The sequence below is a fragment of the Myotis daubentonii genome, chromosome 16 (genome assembly GCF_963259705.1).
Source record: "Myotis daubentonii chromosome 16, mMyoDau2.1, whole genome shotgun sequence".
NCBI lineage: Eukaryota > Metazoa > Chordata > Mammalia > Chiroptera > Vespertilionidae > Myotis > Myotis daubentonii.
The window spans coordinates 33,624,155-33,632,093 of record NC_081855.1 but is presented as its reverse complement, the minus strand read 5'-3'; the positions used below and the strand labels follow the sequence as shown (position 1 = coordinate 33,632,093).

The 7,939-nt window shown below is 40.9% G+C and overlaps 1 long non-coding RNA gene across 1 annotated transcript; it reads right to left on the bottom strand.

The window, feature by feature from the left end:
- Positions 1 to 78: 78 nt before the first annotated feature.
- On the bottom strand, positions 79 to 942 carry LOC132218439 (uncharacterized). The gene is made up of 2 exons (XR_009449190.1): positions 373 to 942; positions 79 to 324 (listed from the first exon to the last, which is right to left on the bottom strand). It is a non-coding gene; the product is annotated as an uncharacterized LOC132218439 (long non-coding RNA).
- Positions 943 to 7,939: the final 6,997 nt, after the last annotated feature.

Genomic DNA, 7,939 nt, shown 5'->3' with positions numbered 1-7,939 from the left:
GTTTTCCAAGAAAGCCACAGGGCCTGGCATCTTGTTATAATTTACCCCGCGAATCACAGAAGGACACCTCAAAAAGTTGAATTAAAGAGTCACATTTATTGCAATCCGTGACTCTGAGGGGGCATTTCGCTCTCCCAAATCTTGAAGTGATAAGATGGCCGCAACACCAGATTTATAGAGGCAAAAATCACAAAGGTACTGATTACATCCCAGGGTTTGGAATGACGAACCTGGTTCGCAAAAAAGCAGTTTACAGAAGCAGAATTAAGCATGTTAATTATAGTTTTGGGTCTCAGGATCACTGCGTTGACAGAAACACATCATCTAGAGCCCTCGGGTCTTGGGACCACTGAGTTAACAGGAACACATTACCTAGAGCCCTCGGGTCTTGGGACCATTGAGTTACCAGGAACACATTATCTAGAGCCATTGAGGCAATTTAGAGTAATTGCGCTGTCCTGGTATTGGGGACGAGAAAAATATGCTTCCTAAAACCAGTAAGATCACAATCAATGGGATATTCACATTACAATCAATAAGGCATTCAATCGAATGGGATGATTTATATAATTCAGAAAATCAAAATAACTTTTCTATTGTTAAGCCAAACAGCAGGGTTAGAGTTAAACTACAGTTTCTACCTGAGATGGTTGCTACCATACTTCATTCTCAGGAAATTCAGAAGAGCTAGTCCAGTCTGGCAATCTGAGCTCCTCTTCAAAGCTGAAATCTGAGAGTCTTCCTCCCATGGCCATACTGCTTCCTGGAAAATAGCTGACCTACAAAATACACCAGTTAGAGTGGTGTGGAGTGGGACACACTTTACAGTTCAAAAATGTTGCCATTTCCTTGAAATTCTCAATATCCATCTTTGATTTTTTAAAAATTCTCACCCAAAGATATGTGTATTGATTTTAAAGAGAGACAAGAGGGTAGGGAGAGGGGGAGAAAGAGAGAAAGATCAATATGAGAGAGAAGTATATCGGTTGCCTATAGTACATGGCTGATATCTCATGGCATCCTCACATGGACAATAGACAGAGAGGAAACAAACTCCTCATGACCCTTACAGGGGCACTATTCCCATTCATGAGGGCTTCACCCTCATGATCTCATCTAACCCTAATTACTTGCCAAATGAAATAATACTATTGCATTGGTCCTTGGGTTTCAACATATGAATTTGGGTTGGGGGGGACATAAGTATTGGACCATAACATTTCAATTTTGGACTTCCATACACCCAAACTGTGAGAGAATAATATTATGTTGTTTAAGCTAAGTTTGTGGTTCTTGGTTACACTAGACCTATAAAACAAATACAGACTCCAAGTACCCTTCAGGAATGGTTTTGAACTTCAGTGATTAGCGGGTTGAGAAATCTGCTCAGGTCTCTTGATTAATATAAAGCTAACTGAAAATAACATATACATAAATAACTTTCCTTAATCTTTAGAGAATAAAAGAATTATCACCTTTTAAAAAATATTTTTTGTTGATTTCAAAAAGGAAGGGAGAAGGAGAGAGAGATAGACACATCAATGATGAGAGAGAATCATTGACTAGCTGCCTCCTGCACACCCCACACTGGGGATCGAGCCTACAACCTGGGCATGTGCCCTGATGGGAAATCAAACCATGATCTGATCATTCATAGGTTGATGCAGCCAGGCTATTTATTATCTTTATAAAGGAACATCTCTCACCGGGACCCCACAATTAATTCACAGCTTGGGGCTGTCAGGATAAAATCTGCGTATTTCCAACCACCCCAGGGAGTTGATCCATAAACCAACAGAGACGAAGAACTTGAAGAGCCCTAGGTAAGGTTAGTTAATTAAAAAATGAAATTATTTTCTAGGATTCTATCTACAAGGAAAAAATGATGAGAAGAAAAATCAGAAACTCAAGCTCAAGCTCCAGATAACTGAAAATTCCAAATCCTTTCTTGTTGGCTGGGAAAATCCACATCATAGTATAAGTATTATTGTTCTGACTAATTAATGCTGTCTATGTCCATGGGAATGCTGGCTAGCCATAAAACAGCAAGAAAGATCACTCCCCTAGAGCAAGCATGTCAAACTCGTGGCTGGCGGGAATGAGGCATGTGCCGCCTGCTGGCTGCAAGTTTGACATGCTTGCACTTAACAAAACCATTTAAGGCAGAGACTTAAAAAAATCAACTGAAAACAGCGAACAAACTCAAAGATCAAGTGGCCTGTTTATCTGGGAAATAAATGAATAAGAAAACATAATTTTTGTTATTTGTTTACTCTTATACTATTTATTTATGAACCACTGATGTTAAAGTAATAAACCAACTCATAGCCACAAATGCCATTGAAAGCAAGCTCTTGAAATTTGCTTTCATTCCAGTCCATTCAAAGAGTGCATGATTCTCTGCCACCTTATTTTATTTTTGACAAAGTCTGGTTGCATTTTCCAATGAGTTTTGGTAAGCCAGCCAACAACTCTCTGACCTATCCTATATTCTTTTTTTTTTTTTAAATATATTTTATTGATTTTTTACAGAGAGGAAGGGAGAGAGATAGAGAGTTAGAAACATCGATGAGAAAGAAACATCGATCAGCTGCCTCCTGCACATCTCCCACTGGGGATGTGCCCACAACCCAGGTACATGCCCTTGACCGGAATCGAACCTGGGACCCCTCAGTCCGCAGGCCGACGCTCTATCCACTGAGCCAAACCGGTTTTGGCGATTCTTGAGAATTTTAAGCATAAACCAGCAATGACTTGCCCAGGAAGGGAACAAAGTTATTTCAGATTAAGTCTCTAATTGGATAAAAATCATTAAGAAAATAATTTAGTAATGCCAGCTAAATTTACAAAAACTTATATTCATCTTGAAGTTAAAGACTGAGTGTACAATGGCAAGCTAAACTGAAACATTGTATACCCAGCGGTGCTGGGGCCGTGGTCTTCTTCCCGCGCCGCCTGCCCGCAGAAGGACACTTGAACCGGTTCGTGCAAACTAGGAGGCCCTTTCGGGATTAAAGAAATAATGGAAGACAGACATAAAATAGATGAAAAGCTTGGGCTGGGTGTGGTGCCTGCCCTCTGGAGGGGCAGTGCACACAGAGAGAGAGCGCCAGCTCCGAAAGCTGCTTTATTATATACTTGAGTTACAGGAAGTTACATCACGTCTGGGTGGGCCTTTGACATCATGAGATCCATCCCCTTAACACTGGGCTGGAGAGTCAGTCTGGGTGGCATCCAGTCTTGGACTTGTGCTGCCTTCAGGGCGGAACTTTAGCCCTCACACTGAATCCCTCTGACATAAATTAAGCCAATGTATTCTAAGGGTCCTTAGCAACATTGAGTCAATCATTTAGGTAATTTAGGTCTAAAATTGCTAGTATTAGGAAGATAACATTTAGTTAATGGAGTCATGATTTATGAAAATAAACAATCAATACTGACCAGGTAACAACATTTCCCATCTCACTCCAAATTTACAGTATTATCCTAATGATTTTTATGGAAATGTTATAAGAAATCTTTCATGTTAAATGAAAAACCACAAAAGACTTCATAAATTGACCAAAATAAAATTACATAGTTCAGTGAATATCTTCTCTTTGTCCCTAATAAGATAAAACAACAACCAACACACAAAGAATAGGGCCCAACAAGAATTATATTCAATTCTGAATACCTTTTTCTTTACCTATTTTTAAAAATTGAATTTTGAGAGAGCGAAGGAAGAGAGAGAGAAGAAAGAGAGAAAGATTGAGAAAACTTTTGTTCCACTGATTTATGCATTCATTGGTTAACGAACCTACAACCTTAGCACATTGGGACAACACTCTAACCAACTGAGCAACCCAGCCAGCAATAGCCCTATATTATCTTAAATTTTGTGTTTTGTTAGTTAATATTATATCCCAAGTCTCCCTCACCTTCCCAGCATACTATAGATTTAGCCCCAATACACTTTTACATGCCAAATCTATAAGAGAGGTAGGATTATAATATTAGTGTTCATGGAAAACACAGGGTACATATCACCAAAAAGGAATTTTTCAAAAGGAAAGTAAAATATAGAAAGAGCCAAGTGTCAACCTCTAATGTATTTGTGACTATGACCTCTGCTTGCTTGCTTGCTTTTTCAATATATTTTTATTGGTTTCAGAGAGGAAGGGAGAGAGACAGAGAGACAGAGAAACATCAATGAGAGAGAATCATTAATCAGCTGCCTCTTGGAAGCCCCCTACTGGGGATTGAGCCTGAAACCTGGGCATGTGCCCTTGACTGGAATTGAACCTGGGACCTTTCAGTCCGCAGGCAGATACTCTATCCACTGAGCCAAACCAGATAGGGCTCTGCTGCTCTTTCTTATATGTAGGGTGCGGCTATAGGGTCAAGTTTCAGAATGACCTGTGGCAGAGCCACATTCAAGTCCCAGCTTGAAGGGCAGAGCTCTCCTAGCACAATTAAGCTTGACCTTATAGTCCCCCCTTGTTCCTAGGTAGCTAATGGGCTGTGGGAGGTGCAACAAGTGCTGCCAAAACAAGGCTTGAGTAACAAATAGATTTGAAACCGAAAGAACATTGTAAACATGTTGACCACACCCCTTGTCTTGCTTTGTGTGATCTGACTAAAAATGAAGCTTTGGCTTACAGGCTGTGTCACTGTTTCCTCATCCAGGCAGTGATCCACCTGGTCCCAACTGTATTCTCTTGTCTATCTTCTTTAATCCTTTACAACTCCTCCTCAGGTTCACCTCTGGCTGAGCTGGATGCAGTTAACTTATACATCATTCCATTCTTCGTAAAGGCAATGTAACCCGACTGTCTCACAATATTCAGGTAATGGTGCTGACTGCAGTTGAATTTTCTTCTTTAAACTGTAGAACCAAAGAAAGCCTTTTACTATAGGTAAGCTTGGGAGAGGAGATTGGAGATACACTGGGAAGGATTGCTGGTATCCTATAACATGCAGGTAAGAACTATACATAAATTATCATGTAATTTTAAAAAATATGTAATCATTTGTAGAAAAATACATTTTTTCTATGTAAAATACATATGTGATCAGTTGTAGAAAAAATACATTTTTATAAAGGTCACGAATTCAGTAGGAACAGTGTTAATCCTAGTTTTTAAATATATTTTATTGATTTCATAGAGGAAGGGAGAGGGAGAGAGAGATAGAAACATTAATGGTGACAGAAAATCATTGATTGGCTGCTTCCTCCATGCCCCCTACTGGGAATCAAACCTGTAACCTGGGCGTGCATGTGCCCTTGACTAAAAATCAAAAGTGCAACCCTTCAGTCCAAAGACCAATGCTCTACCCACTGAGCCTAACCAGCTAGGGCTTAACCATCATTTCAAACATTTATTTTTAATTCTAGGGGCCTGATGCACAAATTTGAGCACCTTGAAAGGAACTGTGGGCTGCAAGGCTTTGGTAGTAACAGGGCTGGGTCATGGCCCATCCTCTGCGCCCCCGCCAGTCCTGTCCCGCCGCAGCCCCCAGCCCCATCTGCCAGCAACCCCGCTCCTGCTGCCATCACTCCCATGCAATGACAGCACTGGCCCCACTAACAGCATGGAGCAACTGGGGCTTGGGCCACCAGGGGGTACAAATGGGGCAGGTGCTGGCAGCAGATGCAAGTACCAGGTGGAACTGCTGTGTGCGAGAGCTAATAATTCTCAGTAACCACAGCAACTGGCACCTGCCTTGGTCTGGCGCCCTCCCACTCCCCTATTCCACCAGCCCACCTCGGCCAACACCGCCATATTCAGCACATACCCCCTGGTGGTCAGCGCACGTCCTAGCAACCAGATGTTTGGTTTTTCTGATTGTTCCTCCATTCGGTCTATTTGCATAATAGCCTTTATATACAATTGGTATAACAATTCCTACATTGAAATCCTTAACACCAGTCTTCTCTCTCAGTAACTTAATATGTTCTTAATAATACTTTTACATAACTCATCTGATTAAACATTTAATGTATAAATATTCATCTAATTTAGATTACTGGCATATTATCAAAAAATTCTGAGTTGCCAGAAACAGTTTGGCTCAGTGGATAGAGCGTCGGCCTGCAGACTCAAGGGTCACAGGTTCAATTCTGGTGAAGGGCATGTACCTTGGTTGCGGGCACATCCCCAGTGTGGAACATGCAGGAGGCGGCTGATCGGTGTTTCTCTCTCATCGATGTTTATAACTCTCTATCCCTCTCCCTTCCTCTCTGTAGAAAATCAATAAAACATATTGAAAAAAAAAAAGAGTTCAGGGCATAAAGTCAGACCACCTGGTTTCAACCCCAGCTCTATCTTAAAAAAAAAAAAAAAATCTGAGTTAATGGTAAATTAATGCAAGTGTTCTATATTTTATTGTCCTATAGAAGACAATTTGTGGTTAAGCTGAAGTTGTCTCTTCTCTTACAGCCCTTCAAATGTGTAAAAATCATTATACGTTGTAAAAATACACACCATAGGCCCAATTTGATCCATGGGCCTAAATATAAATATAAGCAGATGATATATGAACACTTATATAACAAGGCTCATATGGATGTATATAATAATTCAGACCTCATTACCACTTTTCCTCTACAATTGAAAAGTTTTTCCTATCTATATCTTGTCTATATGATTATAAAATTGAAAATGCATCACAGATATTAAATGCTACAGATGGGCTGGAGCCTTATACAACTTACAGAATTGCAGAATTTTATTGCTGGGAGAAATTGTAGAGAATATGTGATTTAAATTCCTTCTTTATTTTAGAACTAGAGGCCCATTGCATGAAAATTCATGCACTGAAGGGGGGTCCCTCAGCCCGGCATGCCCCCTCTCACAGTCCGGGAGCCCTCAGGGGTGGGAGGTGACCTACAATCAGGGGATGGCGAAGCCCCCATCACACCTCTGCTGCTGCCACTGCTGGCAGCATAAGCCTCAGCCAGCGCTGGTTACCTGAGCCTCAGGTGGCCCTGGGTGGCTGGGGGACTGAGGGGACTGAGGGAAACCAGAGGCAGGTATGCTGAGGGGACTGGGCACTGCCATCTTGTGGCTGTGGGTGCCGCCATATTTGAGAGCATAGCAGTCAATTAGCATATTCCCTCCTTCTTGGCTGTGGGTGCCACCATTTTTGAGGGCGTGGCAGTCAAATAGGATATTCCCTCCTTATTGGTTGTGGGCACTGCCATACTTGTGATGGTGTGACAGTCAATGAGCATATTCCCTCTATTATATAGGATTATAAACTCATAAATAAATATAATTTATAATTGTCTTACAAATACTTGAGGAATAGCAGGCCTTCAAATAAATCCTTGTGTAATTCTTTCAATTTTTTTTTGCTGAGAATTCTGAAAAGTTTAAGTTATTTCTTTCTGTTTTTTAATATATTTTTATTGATCTCAGAGAGGAAGGGAGAAAGAGAGAGAGAGATAGAAACATCAATGATGAGAGAGAATCATTGATCAGCTACCTCCTGAATGCCCATCCACACTGGACATCTAGCCCTCAACCCAGGCATGTGCTCTGACCAGAAATCAAACTGGTGATCTCAACCACTGAGCCACGCAGGCCGGGTTGTAAAGGTTATTTCTGAGTCAAATGCAAAATAACTACAACTATTTACTGCACAGAAATATATATATATGGGAAACCTGGGTAAATGTGCCATGAAAATACCTGAATTTTTATTTAAGCATGGTAACCTCTGCTCTGTTTTCATTCAAACCTTTCTTCTCATGTCCTCCTTTGTATCTGGCTCCATCACTCACACATCCAAACACACACACACACACCTGTCCACTCTTCCCACCAAATCATATATTTAATGTCTACCCTCTAGATCACAAAGTGTGTTAGAACCTAACTCTGAGTGGTAACAACATTAGCAGATCTGCCATTTCCTCCACTCCACGCATTTCTCTGATAATACAACTACATAT